This window comes from Triticum dicoccoides, chromosome 1A (assembly GCF_002162155.2).
Source record: "Triticum dicoccoides isolate Atlit2015 ecotype Zavitan chromosome 1A, WEW_v2.0, whole genome shotgun sequence".
Taxonomy (NCBI): domain Eukaryota; kingdom Viridiplantae; phylum Streptophyta; class Magnoliopsida; order Poales; family Poaceae; genus Triticum; species Triticum dicoccoides.
The window spans coordinates 37,215,953-37,223,958 of NC_041380.1; the positions used below are offsets into that span (position 1 = coordinate 37,215,953).

General features: G+C 42.7%; 1 long non-coding RNA gene across 3 annotated transcripts; it reads left to right on the top strand.

Annotated features, from left to right (window-relative positions):
- The first annotated feature begins 4,461 nt into the window (after positions 1-4,461).
- On the top strand, positions 4,462-7,547 carry LOC119356665. 3 transcript variants are annotated; one of them, XR_005172011.1, is made up of 4 exons: positions 4,462-4,680; positions 5,990-6,058; positions 7,136-7,263; positions 7,458-7,547. It is a non-coding gene; the product is annotated as an uncharacterized LOC119356665 (long non-coding RNA). The 3 variants fall into 3 exon arrangements; XR_005172026.1 differs by having other exon boundaries at positions 7,172-7,263; XR_005172023.1 differs by having other exon boundaries at positions 7,195-7,263.
- Positions 7,548-8,006: the final 459 nt, after the last annotated feature.

Below are 8,006 nucleotides of genomic sequence, written 5' to 3' on the forward strand. Positions count from 1 at the left end.
CCAAATCCTCCTTTTGTTCCATGACAAGGGCCTGCAGCATCTTCATCGAGGAACTACTATTCTCATGCAGCTTCTTCCAGCCGGCGTTCTTCTACTTCAACAGGTCGATCTCGTGGCATAGCATCGCCTTGTCCTCCTGATGTCGCAGGATTTCGCCGTTCGCCTTCTTCTTCGAGGCAATGCTCTTCTTCGGCAGCATCACCAAGCCGGCGGTCAACTCCCCCTGCTGATTGAGCTCAGTGGGCATGTCGTCGAGGCTCTCCTTTAGCAACTCCATCAAGCCTTGGATGAACTCCTTCTGCTTATTGAGGTGCTTATTGAGTTGATCGGGCATGCCGTCGAGGGATGACGACTCCAGCTCCGCTGGCTCGCCATGTTCGCCTCCGCGGCTAGGGCGCTCCTGGGAGCCATCGCCTACCCATGAGAGATCTTTCGAGCTCACTGCGTGGTGGCGAGCCCTCTCTTTTTTTCCGTAGCCTTGGTTGCCGCTCCCTTGTTACGAGTAGTTCTCGACCTAGAGCTCTACTCACCGGCCATGGCGACGACGGACGAAGAAGAAGCACTTATGAGTAGGAAAGGTAGAGTAATTTTTGGTTAGGTAGTTCCCCTTTTTATAACCTAAGTACTAGCACTAGTACTAATACCTGCATAGTGGGAACACGTTCAGGTTTGGTACGTACTAATAGGTGTGAGCAGGCTTTTGGATGTGATGGGAACAAGGTAAAGATTAATTGATGGTTTTGATTTTGAGGCCAGAAACGGCTCCCGATGAGTTTAGCGGAACGTAAATTTCAAGTACTACACTGCTTAAATGCGTAAATATTATGTTACTATCAAAAATTGGCACAAAATACGAAGGAGACCAATGGAAGTACTACTAGTAACCCACGATTTAACTACTCGCATGCACGCAGTGGAGTAATAATGTCTTTCTTCCGCCCTCACGTCCACTCAATTTGCATGCGCTATATTAATTGACCATCAATGAAGTGAATGACATTACATGCGTCAAATTATCACATGGGGTGGATCTTGGTACAAAATTGCGTCCGCCCGTGTACCCGCGTGTGCGTGCGAGGGAATGAGTGCGTGCGTGGCGTGCGTGCACATCTTCGCTTCGTGCATGTACCGCCAGTATGGCACAGGGAGGACAAGTACATTCTTTTGGAACCAACAGCACGTCACTGTGATCAATCCACACAAGGAGGTCGCGATAACGCCTCCACATGTGCCACATGGCTTCATGAACTGTAAGAGAGATACTGTGTAGCGTGCCATTGGTATTCTAATTTACATGTTTTGTACATACTCGAAGTACTAGTAAGGTACACGTGCATTGCACGCATCAGATTTTGCAACCAAATGATGAATAAATACCACACTATAGCATGTAAGCTCTGAGTCATATATGCCTGATGTAGCCCTTCGTTTAATTCTTATACTTCATCTAATTCAGAATCAATTAGTTTTTATAAAAAAGCCAAGAACGCGGGAATAGGAAAAACATGGGATTATAGTGGAATGTCGTCTTGAATCCTACATGATTGTACGAGTGTTTGATTGTGCATAGAAAAAACGCAGAATTCTTTCAAAGAGGTTTGAGTGGATGGGATGTTTCCTATGAAAACTAGTACAAATGAATCATATGGAAAAATTCTTGTGGTTTACAATCCTACGAATCAAACAACCAAGATAGGAAAAAATCCTAATGATTAGAATCCTCCAAAATTCCTTTGAGAATCCTTTGAATCAAAGAAGCCCGTAATCTACTTTATGATTCATGGAATTGTGCATTGTAAAGCATAAAGTAAAAACAAATAATGGCAATTCAACTAGAAAAAAAGTTTGGGCAGTTATGATACGGAAGATTCTAGAACAAAAGAGAACCACTGTTGTTTTGAGGTTTGTGCATTGTGCTTAAGTTCAACCATGGAGTATGCTAGATTGTACATGTGGCAAAATCCGGTGGGGGGCTAGAAGATGGTGCAAGGGGCCAAGTGGAGGGAGACTATGAAGGAATGCACAAGTGCGAGATCGATATTTAGAGAGAGGGGGCGAACACGTGCGCTGTTGCGCGCAGTGGCGGAGCCATGAAAAATAAATGAGCTAGGGGGCCAAGCGTTGCTAATCCTTTACGAGGAGGGTCAATTCATGAACTTAAACCATTTTTAGCAGCAATTGTCTAATGATCACATTCATATTAGCCTCGATATGTAGTGATGTTAGGGGGGAGGGGGCAGGGCCCTTACTGCCCCTGTCTTCGCCATGGTGCACGCGTCTGAGAGATGAAGCGGAAGGCATGGATGATGAGAGGGGGACGTTGGATATATAATTAATGTGGGTGTATTAGATATATATGTTAATCCTATATAGAGAGGTATAGATTGATCGATGTGGATGTGGGAAAGAGGGTGAGACCTCACTGGATATATCGATTGATCGGTTTGTGTGGAAAACTATGAAAGACCTAGCTATATACACACATACATAGAGGAACATCGATCGTTGCGCATGCACGCGTGAGAGATAAAGAATGCCCGATATGATGGAGAGGGGGATGTGTGTGGGTGTGTTCCTTCATGGGAGACCGACCTGAAGAAAAAGATTGCATGCGTGCGATGGATAATGCCAACTGGTACTGTGCGTGCATGCATGCACCAGAGAAAGTTAGTGGTACAATTATAAAGAGAAGACTACTGTGTGGGCGTAAAAGAATAGGTGAGGTCATAATCAATGTAAAGTTGAATTCAAATATTTGAATTAGAGATCATGATGTTTGAAACCCATGCATGCATGAATATAATGGAGATCTGCGTGGTGTGGTTTGGAAACGAGCATGTTGTAATGTATACACATTAAACAAGGTCAGACTGATTTGAATTTGAGATACCGATGGCAGACATCATTTGGCCACGTCGCATCCGTGCATGGACACACTATTCTAATTGGAGATGATGGGCGGCTTTCGCATCACATATCTATATCAATACCACTATATATATATATATTATATTTTATATTTTTTATATTGTGTGCGGGTAAATTTAACTTTGAAAGATGGTCCTTGGATGAGGCGAATCCGATGGTCCAATGATTGCAAATTTGAGCACTACTGGCCGTTGGATATCATCTAGATTCCACCAGATTTCGCCACATGTATAATCTAGAAAACTCCATGGTTGAACTTAAGCATAATGCACAAACATCAAAACACAAGCACTTCTTATTTGTTATAGAATCTTCCATATCAGAATTGCCAAAATGTTTTTCTACATGATTTGCCATTATTTGTTTTTACTTTATGTCTTACGACGCACAATTCCATGAATCTTAAAATAGATTAGCTTTCTTATAAAAACTAGATGATTTTGAATGAAATTAACTATAAGAACTAAACGAACATCTACATCATGCATATATGACTCAAAGCTTGCATGCTATAATGTGGTATTTATTCATAATTTGGTTGCCAAATCTCATGCGTGCAATGCACGTGTACCTTACTCTAGTGTAAATGGTGTTTGTGTGTGCGTGTTGTGCGTGTTGAGGTGCAAATTGTCTTTTTTTGGGGTACACGTTAAGCTTGTTCTTCCGAAATTTCAAGCCGTGCCTTGTTATGCCGAAAATTCAAGCTAGCGTCTCTGTCTATCGTGCTGCGAAACTCCCACCTCTTCAACCCATGCCTTGTTAGCCTAAAATATTTAAGATATATCTTTGTCTCGTTGTGCTCCGACAACTCCCTCCATCTCGACCGCGCCTTGCTATTCCGAAATTACAATGCGTGTGAAAACTCCCACCTCCTGTGAAATCCCGACACGCAAAATGCCCGTGTGCACTACACCACAACACCTAATTAGGGGCAGTTAACTGCCGGGAGAAATACCCGACCAATGGCAAAGAAACTGCCAGGAATTGAACAACTGCCGGGAGAATTACTTACCGGCAGAGAAACTGCCGGGAGAAGTTAACAAACGAGGGCACACGAACTGCCGGCAACGAAGTCCACTTGGAAGGTCATCCTATCTGCCAGCCCAACTAAACTGCAGCTTATTGTGTGCCGGGAACTTGTATGCCACGCGTAACCAAATTAACTGGGCCGTTTCTCAAAAAAAAACAATTGGGCCGAGCGCGCTCGTGCGGGAGAAAGAGCGCGCGAGATCGAAAGGTTCCTTTGGTCATCGGCTCGTCGCCCTGAGCCCCTGACCAGTTCTTCCCCAAATCTTCCAAAACCTAACCCTCAACCCCTACCACGCCGCCACCAACCACTCGACCGCAGCGCCGGCTTCGTCCCCAAACACAGTCGTCGCCGACCGCCTAGTCGTCGCCGAGCACCCTTCTCTACCAAGGAAACCCTTCGTCGCTTCGTTCCCATCCCCCACGCACCCAGCGCCTGCTTCCTCCCGAGGAAAGCCGCCGACCGCCCTCCATCCCCACCACAACAACGACCTCCTCCACAGGTTTCCTCCGCCAAGAAGGCCTCCTCCTCCTCAAGCTTTCTCCCCCGAGCAGGGCCACCTCCTCCACGAGCATCCTTCCCTAAGCACTAAGTTGGGTCGCCTCTGTTTCCCTCACCCGAGCAGCGGGCCTTCCTGTACGGCCCCTCTCCCGAGAAGCTCCACCTCCTCTACATCCTCCCCCAGGTGCAGCGCCGCCTCCTTGCTCACCGAGAGCACTTGGCCGGTGAGATTTCAATCTTTGCAAACTTCTGTTCCTTTTTTCTTCTGAGCAGTAACTAGAACGACTTCAGAAAGTGTTTGAGTTTATATGACACTACAGCTCTAAAGATAACGACTAGCTTTGTCATCCGATAGCCCAAGTTTTGCTTATGGTGAAGAGATCTTCCATTGCAGCAAATGGATGCTTCAACTACATACTAAATCAGTGAATCCCTGTAGGGGTACTACATGCAAGCTTTGGGAAATTAAGTTTCAAGGTCAAGATGCAAATATAGCTAGAGAACTTCTTTCTATATATTTTTTTCTGCAAATGTAGACTGAAAGTGAAGTAACACTTCTAGAGTTTAATAGTTTTAACTAGTGAATGTGTTAGTTCTGTGAATATAGATATATGGGGTTTCATCTGGAATTTTCTTCCATAATTTTCTATTGCCAGTTTGCCACTGCTCCAAGTCATGTGATTCTGGAATTTAATGATCAGTAGTTGTCTATCATAGTAGAAATCCCTTCAATTGTTGTAACCTTTATTATTGAATTGAAAAACATATGTCTGATAATTTAATTTTCTAGAGTAAAATGAGAGCAATTGGTTTGCACTGTCGCCCCTACTGGAAATTGAATGGCATCATGACTTACTGAATTGCCAGATCCCCTGTTCTTATAACTTTTTTTATTTAGCTTAACACTTAAGAACAAATTCATCCATAGCTACGTTCACAGAGATGGTAAATAGCTTAAGATGTGCTTGTGGTTCTGATTTCAGAAAAGGCCTACTTGCAGTGCCACGTGCAAGTAATATAACCCTAGTAGTACAGTACCTTGTCATGTAGGGCCACGAGTAATATAAGACTATTGTTTTGTTGCTGGTAATTAGAACGTTTGGATGCTCGTTGTTTAGGTTCTGCTTCTAGTTTGGTAGTAGTGCTACTGTGTGTGGCTTAGTTTCTGATGTTTTGAGGTAGCCCTGGAGGGGGACGAACTTGAGACATGTGATGTTTTTAGTAATGGAAATTGGGAGCTATGCTCCTAAGTAGATTTTTTTTGAACAATTGGGTCATGGGGCTAGCCGAGTACCATGCTCTTTTCTCCTATATGTAATTCTTACAAACTGTTCCCTAATTTTCATTTGATGCTTTGACTGAAATAATATTTTGGATTTTTTGTTTTGTGAGCAGTATGCATGTTGTTTGTCCTCTCCACCAAGCAGCGTCGACTACTCCATACAAGCACATAAGCTTATGCTCTTATGATTATATATTTACCAATGACTATTATGGTTGATAGCTTAAAAGTCTTTGCTTCTATATATGCAGCTGAGAGTGACTTATAAGTTCATGGCAAAAGCAGCAACACGAGTACGCAACCACAAGTAAGCTGAGGAGGTAATAATCTTGGTAGTTAAGTCTTAGATTCAGTATTTTTCTTTTGGATACATGTTTGCTGCTATTTCAGAACATTGAAACTTATTTAGCATTTCGTTTCTTATATGCTTCATGAAAATAAAACTGCAGTAAACATATGAACCGAGATTTTGCTTGGCATGTGTATGTATGCACAGTCAGGCAACCGAATTGACCAAAGCACCGAGGCCCACCACTAACTGTCTCATGTGTCTTCCATAAATTAGTTCCCATTTGTTCGCTCTGTGTTGCCAGCCAACAAACAAAAAATCAATTGTATTGATGGGATGGCGCGTTAATGTGATGAGTGGAAAACGGTGTCGTAGGCTGGCCGGCTGCCCCCCTGATTCTCGTCACATGTACAGGACGCCCGCCAACTTTTTTTAGTGAACCTAGGTACTGTTTGTTGTTGCCTGTTGTCTCGCTCACCTCATGTATTTTTTTTCTTTGAGCATAACACGTGTTATTATCTAGCCCCGCCGAGACAAAAGTATAGCAGCCATCCCATCCGCCATCCCATCCCGCCATCACATCCCGCCAACTGTTGGGCCTGTTCGGTGCAAAACCGAGTACCGAACCGATCGATCGGGGCACGATGATTAATGGATTATTCAGGCAGGTTCCTGTCAAACTTTGCTATCAATTCTGTTCCCATATCCTCTGGCACGCAAATTCGCTCAAAGTCATTAAAAATCCGGGAGTTTCCAGGGAACACATATGGAACTGGGATATATGGGTTTCTACAAGTTTTGCGCTTCATATTTCAACTAGTTCTAGTCAAAGCCAATTTCAGGTTTCTGGTTACAAGAAAAATCAGTTAACACTTAACTAGGTTTCAACAAGTTTCTTCATATAAACAGATTTCTGGTTACCACCAAAATCAGTTAACACTTAACTAGATTTCAGCTAGTTTCAAATAGGTGTTGTTTTGCAATATGCTTGACCAAGGCCACCATAGTTACTGTGAATGTCTGCATTCAGTTAAACCTAAGATACACCCTTTGTTCTCAGGATTTTGTTAGCAGCTGGTTAAAAATGCACTTGCCTCTAAATTGCCAGTTACCTCTGAGTTGATATACATTTTACTGTCTCGAGATTCTTTTGGCATCCCTGAACAGTTTCCGCTGATCCAAATTATCACCCCTCATGTTATGGGCCTCAAAGAGCAGCTGAAAGAGTAATTTAAGGTATGTAAAATCTTGACCATATCACGCATTAATGATCTATCAACGTGCTTGTTTTGTGCCCAGATCCATGATGCCAAATATTTGGCCAGGCACAAAATTTTACCCTGGCTTGGGTGGTTACAATTTTTTTTGCATGCTCAATGCTTGCTCTCAATTTATTTTTACACCTTAAAAGTCTGCTTGTATGCATGCAGGTGCAAGTGGATAAGTCTAGCAAATGCAGTAATGTGACCACAAGCAAGTTGAGGAGGTAATATGCATCTTCAACTTTGATTTTTTGCTGTACAGTCCTCTGGTTTTTCAAATTTGTTTTGTGGATTCTTTCTTTTGTTCTCGGTTGACTTTCATATCAGATCTGAAAGTTTACTGATAAAATTAGTGCAATCTATTTCTTGGGTGAGCTTGGACTATACAGTTTAGTGAAGCAAGCAACAATGTTACACATTCTTGTTTTGTCATATTTGCCCATGGAAGATTTTTGTATGTGAATCGCAAATAATTTCTGCTTGATCTACTTATGTACGTAATAATCACTACTTGTTGTGATGATGAAGTGCATAACATTCAGAAGAGTTATATATGCTGACGTTAAACTGCAGCACATCAAAATCTTTAATATGTTGATTTAAAATCTGAAACGATAGCACCATTTTCCGAGTTTCCGATTTGTTGCAGGTCTCTCAAGATACACAAGTTGATGGAGTTTTGGAAGATCTACAAGTTGCTGGAGGTTTTGAAGGTCT